At 34.7% G+C, this 14,704-nt stretch overlaps 1 non-coding gene across 3 annotated transcripts; it reads left to right on the top strand.

Annotated features, from left to right (window-relative positions):
• Positions 1 to 3,357: 3,357 nt before the first annotated feature.
• Positions 3,358 to 6,377, top strand: LOC137731082 (uncharacterized). Of its 3 annotated transcripts, XR_015956622.1 has the most exons (8): positions 3,358 to 3,485; positions 3,794 to 3,902; positions 3,985 to 4,104; positions 5,255 to 5,368; positions 5,740 to 5,816; positions 5,937 to 6,041; positions 6,184 to 6,245; positions 6,334 to 6,377. It is a non-coding gene; the product is annotated as an uncharacterized LOC137731082 (transcript). The 3 variants fall into 3 exon arrangements; XR_015956621.1 differs by having other exon boundaries at positions 3,358 to 3,480; positions 6,184 to 6,377; XR_015956620.1 differs by having other exon boundaries at positions 6,184 to 6,377.
• The last annotated feature ends 8,327 nt before the right edge of the window (positions 6,378 to 14,704 follow it).

Raw genomic sequence — 14,704 nt, 5'->3', positions numbered from 1 at the left:
CTCAAAACACTATAATAAGTAGTAATTAGCTCACTAAATGTAAGGAAATAACATAACTAAGTAGCATAAATATGCTCCTATCAAATTCCCCCACACTTAGCTTTTGCTAGTCCTCGAGCAAAACGAAATAAACAAAACAAACAAAACACAACATAAACCTTCCAACATTATCTCAGGGATTTCCAATGCAACATGACATATTAATGATCATCACTCCCATAGATTTTAGTTATCCCTACTATTGAGCACATACTTAATCATAGTTACCACTCACTAGCTCGCATTTCATCAATTAAAACATGATTTTGAATGTAGTAACATGCCTTAGAGAATCCCTCAATTCCTCACAAGATATACTCTCTATTTTCACACAGATTTTCTGATTACACTCCCTACACTAGGTATATGTGAGAAGATTGATGTAAACATGTAGACGAACACTCACATAAGTTATAACAAGGAAAGCATTGTCTGGAATTATGACAATGACATGTATATGATCTCATGAATGGAATGCTACTACTTAGACGCGAGAACCAGGGATACCATATGCTCAAACCCATTTTAAACTCCACATATTGAAACAAATAACAATCAAGATAGAAGTCTAAGGGTTGTAATGGGGCTAAGGTATTGGCTAACAAGGAAAGGGAGAGGAAACAAACGTTCTTAAAGCAATAGTGAGCAAAGTAATGAATTAGGCACTTAGAATTCCCTTTAGAATGCAGGAATCAACTTTGAACACTCAAGGGGAAGTCACACAAAACTTAGGGCCATATTCAACTTTTTGGACCCTTTCTTCAACAACCAACGCTTGTGAGTTCATTCTCACTTATTTTCCCTCATTTTCTTTCTTTTCTTCTTCTTTTTCTTCTTTTTCACACATTTTTTTTTTCTTCTTTTTTTTTTCTTTTTCCCGTGCCTCCTTTAAGACTTAGGCACACACATACACACAAAAATCCCTTCCCCCACACTTGTTTTCTGCAATAATGTCACTCAAAAAGAATTCCTTCTAAGTCATGCTCCACTATACTTCAAGAACAAGGGTATGGGAAAGTCCTACTCTAAGCTAGGTAAGGGTGATGTGGTTAACAAAGAAAATAGGCTGAATAAGGCTCAAAGGAGTTTAATCCTATAATACAAATGACAAAGGTGGATTCGGCTATTTGGCTATGGTGGTGACTACTAAACAACTTCATCTTGCTATTTGTTATGCTAATCAATTTCATGCTTTGAATGAAACGGGTATGAGTTCTAGTATTTGGAACTATAGTGATAAAACGCATTCTAAGTAGCAACCAAGCAAAGAATAATGAGATCATGCAACGACTTTAGAAAACAAGAAATCAAGATTAATAACTCTCCAAAGAACGTTTAGGCTCAAGTTTCTCAGGGTTGTAGTGTTAGTTTGAGTTTCTTCCTTCAAGCATGTTACAAAAACTGATTTTTTCTTTTGTGATTACGTGTGAATTCGTAAATGTCAACTACAACTAAGCATAAACCAAAGAGCATATCAAACTTCCATCCGTGTTTGTAACTTTCTTTAATAGTCATGCAATTAAAAACCAAATCCTCATCATTGTGTTGGAAGGTACCCTAAGACACAAACAAACATAAAAACAAAAACGACTCTAAAAACAACTCTTTTTGGGTTTTTCAAACACTTTTTTCGATTTTTTTTCAAATTTTTCGGATTTTCTGATTAAGACACATAAAAATACTTCAAAACACACTAAAAACACATAAAAACAATGAAAAACAACTTTAGAAGTATAGGTGATAAAATCCAACGAATTTTCATGTAAAAACAACTTGTTTACCCCCCCACACTTAAACCAAACATTGTCCTCAATGTTTTAAGCATAGACTCACAAGCAAATAAACAAATAACGCAACTAACACATGACAAGCATGGCAAGGTAAAAGCAATAAAGAGTAGGGTTTAGGAAGCCACCATCTCCCCAATTTTATCACTAGGCACGGCCATATTGGGTGTTTTTAGGGTAGTGGCGTGCTCCTTGTGCTCCACTCCAATTCCTTCCTCGATGGTGGTTCTAGATGCATCCTTCTTGATTGGTGCTGAACATTCGTGCCCTAAATTTTTAATTATACCAATGGCAAAACAAGAACGAACATCATTAGTATTCTTAATAGATTCAGAAACTTTAAAGTTAATCATATCACCACCAAACTCCATAGTTAAGGCTCCTTTGGCCACGTCAATCTTGGTGTGGGCTGTTTTCATGAAAGGTCGTCCAAGTAAGAGTGGCGATGGTGGAGAGTGGGTTGAATCCTCCATGTCAAGCACATAGAAGTCTGCAGGAAAAATCAAGTGGTCTACCTACACCAAAACATCTTCCAAAACTCCTCTCGGGTATGCATTAGATCGATCGGCTAATTGAATAATAACACCATCATTTTTAAGCTCTCCTAGATTCATAGATGCATAAACAGAGTATGGCATGACATTAATTGATGCACCTAAATCTAGCATAGCATGTTCGAACCTTGTATTACCAATTACACAAGGGATAGTGAAACTACCTGGATCTTTGCATTTAGGTGGTAGCTTTCTTTGCAATATTGCAGAGACATTCTCACTTACATGTACCACCTCTTTCTCCCGAATCCGTTTCCTTGTTGTACAAATCTTCTTCAAAAACTTAGCGTACTTTGGAATTTGCTTTATTGCATCAAGGAGTGGGATATTGACATGCACCTTCCTAAACGTCTCCAGGATGTCGTTTTCATCCTCCTCTATCTTTGATTGCCTAAACCTGCTAGGGAAAGGCACATTTGGTAGAATCACATTAGAAACAATTGAGTTTGGACCTACCTTACATTTGTTGGACGACCTAGGAGCTTGAAGTGATTGCGGCAAAGGTTGCTCCACCCTTGCCGTGGCTTTGCCCTTGCTCTCTTCCTTTTGCAGCAGCCTTTCATCCTCTTCTTGGCTTGATTTTGGTGGTTGTGGGGTGGTTCCAACTTCCTTGCCACTTCTTAAGGTGATTGCATTGGCGGTTTCGAAGCCTCCCTTCGGATTGACAATTGTTGAACTAGGCAATTTGTCTTGGTCTCAGAATTGTCCTAAAAACTCCGCTATCTGCCCAACCAAACTCAGGTACGTCGTTGGACAATGATACACTTATTAAGTTACTTACCAAGTTGTCTCAGGGGCAAGAGAAACAAAAAATAGGTAAAACTGACCACTACTTTCTTTATATTTAAATATAAATCAATTGATTAAGTTTGTGTTTTTACAAGTTTAAAATGAAGTTATGTGTTGATTTTAAAAGAACTATGCATGCTGGATTTTTATAGAAGTATCATGAAAGTTTTATACCAAACTTTTTACAGGATTTAAGTATGGGTGGTTTTGTATTTGAAATCTGAAAGAAGAAACATAAATTACAAGAAGAAGAGGAAGACTGAATTCCGATCATGGCCTTCTCTTCCTGCCTCTTATCCAAATCCTGACAAGTTAGGTAATCAACTTTCATTTCTCATTCATCTCCTTTTTTTTATTTATTTTTTATTTTTATTGTTTGGCTTCCGAAATTCGAGAAAATTAGGACATTTAAAGATTTTGATTTCATTTTAAATTTTCTTAAATTTATTGATTATTAGATGGCATAATTTGTGATATACTGTAATTGATTTGAGTGATTATTATTAATTTTAATTTTTCATGGTTAAAGCGACAACGCGATGAAATGGGTATGAATAACATCTTTTGTATGTTTGAATCCTCAATGAAGTTGTTTACTACAGTAATTGGTTTGTTTGATAATAGGGATCTTATTGAAAAGCAAGGAGGAAGAATTGAATTAGATTATTGTGGGGCTCAGAAAAACTATGCTTCTTTGCAAGAGAAATTTACGAAATAAGAGTTGGATAAGATGGTAAGTAGATGGGTTTGATATTCAATGTGGCTGAATTTAGTTAACTTCTGTACATTATTAAATGTTTGAATATGTCTATCAGGCTGCAATGGAATCTCTCATTAGGGAAAGAGAGGCTAGACTTGAAATTGAGCAACGACAAAATTCCCTCTCATATGAGCACAGGAGAGTTCAAAGAGAGCTTTTAAGTGCTACTTAGAAGGTAGGCTTCAAGTGCAATTGTTCTTTGCTATTTAGGCAATTTCCTGGAACATTGAGTAGAAAAACAAATTAGAATTTTGTTAGTTTTTTCTGATTAAGTGTAAGCGTTAATGCATTTCATCCTAATATGCAAGTGCAACTTTTATTAGTATTGCATTTGGAAAGGTTAGCATCTCAAGTTCAAATTTACCATTTTCCATTTAAATGAATTTTAAGATAACCTCCAGTCCATGTTTGTTTAACAATTTTTTATAATTCATTATATAGTTTTCAAAAAGGTCGTGCATAATTCTTACTGAACTTGGTTTGGGTTTCTTTTGTTTACAGATGGAGTGAGTTAATCACAGTTCTATCTGGTTAGTCATGTTCCCATTGTTGCATGACTTTATGTCCAAAGCGATCTTTCTCTGCATGCTGACTGTTTTGATTTGAAGGGATGGTTTAGTGAATGGGTGTTTCTTCTTTTTGGCCTTTCTCTATTGTCATATATCTTTTTCTATTCTCGGGTATCAGATCAATCGAAACAAAAATATTTTAACTTTAATTTTGCAGGTTAAGGTTGGGTTTGAGTCCAATACGATATACACTTGGACAGAGTAGAGTAGAAGACAGTATGCAAACTTGAATTAGGACACAGTTTACCTATTTGTAAACAGTGTGTGAAATATTATTAGTTATGAACATCCAATTTGAATCCCTCACATACTAAATTAGGCACTATTAAATTAGTTTTGTCCTTTTTTTTATTTGAAAGCTGCTTCTTATTTCTCTGTCTTTATTAAGATTCTGGGGTGTGCTTTGGATTTGCTACATATGGTCATATTTTTTGTCATTGGCGTTTTGTTATGCTTAGTTATTTTTAATTGAGTGTTTTATCTGGTATTTCATTTTGTTTTGTTTTTTCTTCCTTTTTACGTTTAAATGTTTTTTTGTTCCTTTCTAAATTTGGGCTTCTGGGAAATTCTTGCTCACTGTTTGGATTCCGAGAAAATTTAGGGGATGTCCAGTAATATTCACATCCTGAAAACTTAGTGAAAATACATACCAATTTATGTGCAGCTGAAAATTTTGTTATCTGATTCTGTTCTAATTAACATGATTTATTTGTTTTTTTAAATTTTAATTATTTCGTATTTATTTTGTGATTGCAGATGTTTAAATGATGGAGAGGTTCGCAAAGCTGTTACTCGGAGGAGACATGTCTGGATGAAGGAAAGGTGTCTGCACTGCCCTTGCTATCTCAAATGCCATCACCAATCTCTCTGGTTAGTCACATTCCTCTTGGAATATGCATATTCTTATGTGATGTTGGTTGATACCTTGGTGAATCAACTTAATAAAAAATGTGAGATGAGCAAATTGAAAAGTCTACTTTCTTCTCATATGCATCCTTTAACATATGTCAGTTTTAATTATTGATGAGCAATTGAAAATTTAGTTTTTCTTCTCATGGTACACTTACATTGGTAGATCAACATATGTTTGTTTTTAACATAACTTATTAAATGCATTTGAGAATCGATTGAAGAAACTATTCAGTTCTTTTAGCAATTAAGAACAAGGTAAACATAGTTGTAAATATGTGTAAATAAGATAGGAATTTTGATGAATTTATGTTTTTTCCTCCGTTTTTCAGTGTTTTCAGGCATTGAAGCTAAATATGGAGAGGGTTTTGAGACTTTTAGACCTATTGGACCTCTCAAGGTTTGCGTGGTAAGGAATTTATGGAGTTATACGTATGGTAGTCATTATATTTTAGGTTCTATTGAATTTAATTTAATGGTTATACTTTATACTCCTATGAGTTATTACTGTTATTTTTACACTGAGTAGGATTTGTTGAACGACAAACTGCAAGGAGGTTTTCTTAAACGAATATGATATGCTATGAAACCGAATGAAGCTTACGGTCTTCTGTTCTCTTTTGTTAATTTCGTGGTAAGTTTCTATAACACTAATTAGTTATGTCTTCGAGGTTCTAATGGCTAGAAATGTTAATGTAATGAATTGTGGAATATTGTAATAGTTTATGGTCAATGAGATCCCATATCTATTTGATTGAAATATTGTTCTATAACAGGTTTGAACTTTGTTTTTCCAATACCTTATCACAAAATAATTCCACCTTGGACAAATTACAAGGTATGCTGCAACTTGTGCTTTGATTAATTGCATTCAAATTGATACTGCTTAAGAATGCATTTGAACATGTTGAATTTCACACCCGCAGCATCGCGCGGGTAGTATTGCTAGTAATATTCTATATTGGAATTATTATTGCTTTTGCTGTCAAATCACCGATCTTACCCTTACATAGTTACCAGACATCCATGGAGATACACATCACAATATTTGTATGTTTTTATCTGGAATCTTATTAAAAATGGGAGCGTATGGATTGGCTCGGATCAATATGAAATTATTAACCCCACAAGATACCGTCATGTGACGTTACCATTTTAGGCGACAAATCGGTGACATTACCATTTTAAGAGACTTACACTTACCAAAATTTGAAAGGAATGATATGACCGTGGTAAAAAAATGTGCTCATCTTTTAAGGGGAATTTTGTGTAGCCATCACAATCCAGCAAATGATATTGATTTCCTTCTATGTTATGAAAGATCTCACCCTCAATCATATGCTTATGAAGATGGTTGATGAACATTGTACATGATTGCATGCTCAACTCGATCAATTGAGCTCCATTACCTACATGTCTAACTGCACCAATACTAACTTTAATTTAAGGGGTGTTATTCACGCACATCTTTTTACTTCTCACACTCTTTGTCAATTTCTATCATTTAATATTCTTTGATTCAGTCGATTCAACGGCCGTAAATTAAGAGAATGTGTGAAATAAAAAGGAGTGTGTTATCCACACATCCCTAATTTAATCAATGATCCACATTGATGAAAAAAAAAAAAAAAAAGGTAATAATAATCAATGATCCACAAAAAATGAGGCATATTTGTGACCTCTTTTCCATGCGCCAAATGTATTTCAAATAGGCAGAGCCAGGCCCCCGGCATTTGCCGTCACTGTATTTCAAATGAATTAACCGTTAACAGTAACACCACTGTAAATCTGGCCACGGACTTTGGTTTGTGTCTTTTGTCTCTTAGAGCAACTCCTACTCTGGATGATGATGAGAGTCGTTTGTTTCCTTTGTTGGCGTTGCTGAATAACATGTTCATGTTCTTGTTATTGTCACACCGTACACACAATTGTAGGATGCTATAAAACCAATTCTGCAACAATAATTAAACCAGAATCACTGTACTGAGACTAAATATATAAACATAAACGACAGACAAAGTTACATATCACAAAGACAAACGACACTGTGAAGTGCTGAGCTCGCACTGTTGGAAACTATTAGCGTTGCTATTCATATTATATTTCTATACCACCTTAAGTGGTATCTGATGTGCACAGCTAAATCATTTGAAAAATTTGCAAAACCCAAGGAAAGCAAGGAGAAAGATTTCTCGTATACCACAATCATCATTTAATTAATTATTATTTTTAATTATTAGTTTATTAAATAATGAACTAAATTTAAAAATTTGATTCATTCAAATGATGTGGCTGTCTACATCAAATGCCATCTAAGGTAGTAAGAAAATGTGGTACAAAAACATGGTATGAATAACATTAGGGTTTACTTTAATGTTTGGTTTCTTGGGTTTAGCCTGTTAGCATTAGGGTTAGGATTAGCTTATTATAAATAGCGTGCTTAGTATTCGGTCGTGAATATATTAGTCACGATGTACCTTTTTGAAATTTTGTAGCCGTTTTGGTATTCTCGCTTTGTTTAATAATATTCTTATTATTTTGTAGTCTTGGTTGCAAACTCTAATATTTAGCAGGTTTCATCCTTCGGGATATAATCTGCTTTGGGATGGTATCCGTTTGCTTGTGTCCGTTTGTTGTTCTTGTTCAGATTGTCTAGTTGTGTTTGACAGTTTGCAGGGGAAAAAAAAAAGGTGTGTTTAATTTTTTTCAGTTGTGTTGACGGCCTTCTGCTCCTTCCCCGCCTTCCGTATTCGTCTCTGGTCACCTGCACGTTTGGACGAAGCTCCGACCCGAGAACCACTCGGATCGAGTTCGTGCCCACTTGAACTCCTGCAGATCAGATTTGATAAACCCGCCGTTTATGTTCCGCACCGTACTTGCCATCTCCACTGCACCGAAACCTGATCAGTTCCGTCCACAACCTGCACCTCCCCACCAGACCCGTGAACTCGTCTACCCACCACCGTGCTGCCTTCGCACCGTACCCGCATCCTCGCCGCCGCTTTGATCCGCACTTCACCGCCGTTGCTATCCCATCGCGTCCAGAATCCCAGAATTGAGATCCCATACCTGCACTCGGATTTGTTTTCTCTGGAGAACACTTCCCAGAAAGAGAGGTTGAAAGGAAGAGGGAAAAAAAATAAAAAGAAAAAGAAAAAAGACGTGATGTTTGAAAAGAAAAAAAGAGAAAAAGTGAGATAGGCCCACATGGGCAAGGAGAAATATGGTTAGTTTTTGAGTTTCTGAGAGGCCCACATGGGCAACGTGGCCTGTTGTTGAAATCTTTTGTTGTCGGTGTTGGCTTGTTTGAAATTGTTTTGTGACCGTCACTCGAGTGTTTGGAGTTGTGATCACTTAAGTGATAGTGTTTGTGTTTGCTCGTTTGTTGCTACAATTGAGATATGGAAATCTCATTCGTTTAGTGACGGGTTCTTTCTATACTCTCAACACTAGTCAGTTTGAATCAAAATTAGTTTGTCAGCAAAAATTAGTTTGTCAATCCAGTCAAGTCCAGTTCGCCAGTCAAGTCAAGTCAATTTTGCCAGTCAAGTTAAGTCAAGTCAAATTTGCATGCCTACCAATCCGCTTAATGGAGCCAGTCTGCATCTGCTTGTTTGTAAACCCATGTCCTATACTGCCATGAGTTTGATGAGTATGTTGGAAACTATTAGTATTTAGGTTTACTTCAATGTTTGATTTCTTGGGCTTAGATTGTTAGCATTAGGATTAGGGTTAGCTTATTATAAATAGCTTGCTTGTTATTCAGTAGTGAATATGTTATGTAGCCTCTTGAAATTTTGTAGCCGTTTTGGCATTCTCAATTTGTTTTATAATATTCTTATTACTTTGTAGTCTTGTTTGTTGCACACTTTGATATTAGCCACCGCTATAGCTTATTATATGATTAACAAATACTGTAATTGACTTATTTTACAGGAATAATATTATAATCACTAGTGATGTCTGCCGGGAAGCTTCTTTTTGATCTTGTCCGTAATCCCCTTCTTTTGGTGGAGCTCCTCCGTGTAAGTGGTGACGCCGTAAGTACTGGTGGTCGAAGTGGTATGTGGTGTTGAGTAGTAGGGGTCATCCTTGTGGCCCCTCGGCAGCTTGTCCTTGATCTTGCCCATCATCTGTTAGAGTAAATTTATAATTTTGGAGAATAATCCGAATAATAACTTTGAGATATGACTTGAATCATTTCCTTAAAGTGTTATTTGTCCCCACTCGAATGAGTTTGCTAAGGGGTTCTTGGCAAGTCACTTCCAGGATACAACAAAGTATGGAATATTCGATTAGCAAAATCGAATTGTATTCCCTTAGAAATAACTAGAAAAAAATTGTATGAATGTGATGGAGAGAGAAGAGAGCAAAGAAATTGTGTAGACAACAAATTTCTGAATAATTATTTTCTACTAATATCACCAATATATATAGGGAGAATTACACCCGTTCGACACATTCTTTGATTTAAGTATGTCTGATACAAAACACATTGCAACAGTATGTCTAATGGATATATCTGATACAAAACACCTCTTACCCAAAGGTCATATATGCTGTTAGATGCCTAACCAATGGGTATCTCTGTTAGCAAAAAAGCTGCAATGCTTCGAAAGATATAATTGTTGGTTCAATGACCCAACTTCCCGTCAAACAACACACCCCCCTCCCCCCCAACACACACACACACACACACACACATATATATATATATATATATATATATATATTATTTTTTAAAATATTCAACAATCTTTCCCTATTTTAAAAATATAGAGAAAATGATATTACAACTCTCTCTTTATAATTATCACAAGCATACCGATATATTCATGCATACAATAAAGGTGTCTTTCAAATTAAACCTTTAATTAGTGTAAGTAATTCAAAGTTATAACGAATGCGATGATGACCTAAGTTTAAACCACCTATTCTTATGTTAAAACCGGAATCACTACACACATGACTATGTCTTATTTCCTTAAAGAAATTTCTGAACTAATTAAGCACTATTACGGCCTTGTGCTTCATCCTGGTTTCATAAACATTTACAAAAGAAAACCCAACTCTTGGCAGAAGCGGCACCACTTCTTATGTTCATATAGGTGAGGTTCCTTCCCATGTCCCTGTTACTATAGACATAATTACAAATAACCTCATTAAGAGATAAAACTCATCCTCCTAAATGTAGCAGTCTTGCACTGATCATCCTAGAATGAGCTATATATTAATTTTCAGTGTTTTCACAACCACTTTTCAATAACTTGTTATTACCCATTAAACTTTTAAACTAGTGATGTTCTAGAGAAAGTTGGGTTACCATTATTGGTGGCTAATTTTCAGTAAAGGGTTTTAGCCCAATTCCACTAGATGTACTAACTACCAAAGCTCTTGAAAGTGCTTTCGTTAACGGATCCGCCAAGTTATTACTTGATTTAATATAAATAATATTAATAACTACATCAGTTATTAATTGCTTCAAATATTCATGTCTCAAGCTAATATGTCTAGACTTTCGATTGTATACCTTATTGTATGCTCTAGACAAAGTATCATCACTATCACAGTATAAAGAAATGGATGGCATTGGTTGTGGCTGCAACTCTATTTCCAATAACAAATTTCTAATCCATTCCACTTCTTTACCCGTTGTTGCTAATGCTATAAATTCAGATTCCATAGTTGAATGTGCTATACATGTTTGCTTCTTCGGAGCCCAAGATATTGCTCCTTCGGCAATTGTAAAAATCCACCCTGATGTAGACTTATTATCATTAGCATTTGTTATCCAACTTGCATCTGAATATCCTTCAAGTACTGCTGGAAACTCATAATAAGTTAAACTCAAGTTTATAGTTCTTTTAAGATAACCAAAAATTCTATTTATTACTTTCCAATGAGTAGTACTTGGATGACTAGTGTATCTAGAAAGTTTGCTTATTGCAAATGCGATATCTCGCTTGGTACAATGCATTACATACATTAAACTTCCGATTACACTAGCATACTCAAGCTGTGCAACGGACCTACTAGAATTATTAAGCAAAGTTTGACTAGGGTCATAAGGGGTATTTGCTTCTTTTATTTGTAGATACTTAAACTTAAGAAGCAACTTTTCTATATAATGTGACTGACACAAAGCGTAACCCCTATTATACTTCTTTACTTTAATTTCCAAGATAGTATCTACTTCATTCAAGTCCTACATCTTAAATTTTGAATTTAGATACTCTTTAGTTTTAGATACACCGTTCATGTTTGTACCAAAAATTAGCAAGTCGTCGACATATAAACATATAACAACACCATAATCATTTGTGAATTTAGAGTATATGCATTTATCAGCACTGTTATGTCTAAATCCATATGATAAAATGACAAAATCAAACTTTTCATGCCATTGTTTTGGTGCTTGCTTCAATCCATATAATGACTTTACTAATTTACAAACCTTGTTTTCATTCTTAGGGAAAACAAACCCTTCTAGTTGTTCCATATAGACTTCTTCATCTAAATCACCATTTAAAAAAGCCGTTTTCACATCCATTTGATGCACATGCAAATTATATAAAGATGCCAATGCAAACAATATTCTAATTGATGTGAGCCTAGCTACTGGTGCATACGTATCGAAATAGTCCATTCCCTTTTTCTGCTTAAAACCTTTGACAACTAGTCTGGCTTTAAATGTTTGAATAGACCCGTCTGTATTGTATTTTCTTTTAAATACCCACTTACAACCTATTGCTTTTGATCCTTGAGGCAAGTCTACTAAAACCCATGTCTGATTAGATATCAATGATTCAAATTCATCATCTATTGCCTCTTTCCAAAAAGCTACATCTATTGAAGTCTTTGCTTCGCTTAGACTTTTAGGATCATCCTCAACATTCAACAATATGGGTATTTTTTTAAGAACCTTTGTTCTATTTCCTTCAACAATAGATTGAGATGAAATAAAATCAAAGCCTAGAGTCTTTTTTAATTCTTACTCTTTGGCTTTTCCTTGGCTCATTAACAATTTCAGACTGTTTTCTTTTCTCACCTTGAGAATGACTACTAGTCGGATTAGAGAAAAGTGTTTGATCATTCTCTTTTCCAGACATTGAGTAGTCGTTATAGAATTTATTTTCTATAAATTCGACATCTCTAGACTCAACTATTGTATTTGAATCTAAATTAAGCAACCTATATGCCTTTGAATTTTTTGCATATCCTACAAATATGCTTTTAATTCCTCTTGGACCCAACTTGGATCTCTTAGGGTCCAATGTCTTGTAAAAAGCACACAACCCCATACTCTCAAATATGACAAATTTGGTTTTCTTTCTTTCCAAATTTCATATTGTGACATATGTGTCTTTGTAGATGTAATTCTATTGTGTATATGGCATGCAGTAAACAATGCTTCACCCCATAAATATTTTGGAGTATTAGCATTAATCATCATAAAATTAATCATTTCAGTGAGTGTTCTATTTTTTCTTTCTGCCAAACCATTTTGTTGTGGTGTATAGGGTGTAGTTCTTTGATGTATAACACCATGCTCTTCACAAAAAGTATCAAATTCATGTGAAAAATATTCACCACCTCTATCACTACGAATGCATTTAATTTTCATTCCTTTTTGGTTTTCAACTTCAGTTTTATAGCGCTTAAAACACTTAAAGGCTTCATCTTTATTAGACAATAAATAAACATAAGTGAACTTAGAACAATCATCTATAAATGTGATAAAATATCTTTTTCCTCCTCTTGTTAAAACACCATTAAATTCACATATGTCAGAATGTATTAAGTCTAATAAATTTGTATTTCTTTCAGCAGTTGGAAAAAGGTTTCTTAGTCATTTTTGCTTGAATGCATGTTTCACATTTATCATTATAATCATCATTACAAGCAATTAAAGCAAGTGTGCGCATATATTTTAAAGATCTAAAATTTATATGTGCTAAACGTAAATGGCATAAATGAGAGGAAGATTCAACAATATAAGCATAAGAATTCACTTTATTATTAATATTTAGTTTTAACATCCCATCACAAGGGTACCCCTTCCCAACAAACATTCCATTTTTTGACATTATTAACTTGTCGGACTCTAGAACAGTCTTTCTATCGTTCTTATATAATAAATTCGCAGACACAAGATTCTTTCTAATTTATGGAACATGCAGTACATTAAGCAACGTCAATTTCTTCCCAGAAGTAAACTGAAGTTCAACGGTTCCTTTTCCTAAAACTTTGGCAGAATTATGATTCCCCATTTAAACCTCTTGATTGTTCGTTGATGCTTCATATGTCATGAATTGTGCCTTGTCATTGCACACATGTATAGTAGCTCCTGAGTCGAGCCACCAATCAGAGGATTTTATTGTCGCTGCCATATTCAGTTCGGTAATCATGCCAATATGCGTCATTGATACCATTGCAACAATGTTATCAATTCCAGAGTTTTCCACCATATTTGCACTATTGGTCTTATTGGTATATTCCTCACTTGCTTTTCTGTGTCTACAATCACGAATGTAATGGCCTTTCTTTCCACAATGGTAGCAGACACTATTTGCATTCTTTTGATTGTTGGAATTGGTCTTCTTAAACTTCTCTTTGTCAATTTTGACTTTGAAGTTCTTTTTGTATTTGTTTCCTTCGACAATGTGAACTTTGGAGAAATCTTGATTTGCAAAATTCTTATCACGATTTTGAGTTTCTTCTTCAATTTGAATACCCTTTTGCAAATCCTCCAAACTAATATCTTTCACCATATGTAGAAGTTTCTTTTTATAATTATTCCATGTTTGGGGTAATTTTGCCATAATAGCCCCAACTATCATAGGATCCGGAGTAACTATTTTATGTTCACAAAGCTTTGAGACCAAGACCAATAATTCATGAACTTGGTCTAGGACGAGTTTGTTATCAAACATAGTGAACTCATAATATTTGAACATTAAAAATTTATCGGTACCTTTTTTCTCGGTTGTGTACTTGTGTTCGAGTGCTTCCCATATTTCCTTTGGAGATTGAATGTGTGCGTACAGGTTATATAAGCGATCAAATAATGTGCCCAAGATGTGTCCTCGACATACCAATTCATCTTCTTCATGCTTTTTTCGATCGGCAACTATTTTGTTCGAGTCTTTATCACTTGGTTTACGAATAGGCTCCAATTTCGGGTCCAACACATATATGACATTTAGGACAGTAAGTATGAAACGCATCTTGTCCTTCCATCGAGTGAAGTTTGATCCATCAAATTTGTCTAACTTGTAGACATCTTGATTGATAATC

This window comes from Pyrus communis, chromosome 15 (assembly GCF_041283825.1).
Source record: "Pyrus communis isolate YQ-2024b chromosome 15, ASM4128382v1, whole genome shotgun sequence".
Taxonomy (NCBI): Eukaryota; Viridiplantae; Streptophyta; class Magnoliopsida; order Rosales; family Rosaceae; genus Pyrus; species Pyrus communis.
The sequence above is the reverse complement of the archived record's forward strand: the minus strand, read 5'-3'. Positions and strand labels throughout refer to the sequence as shown.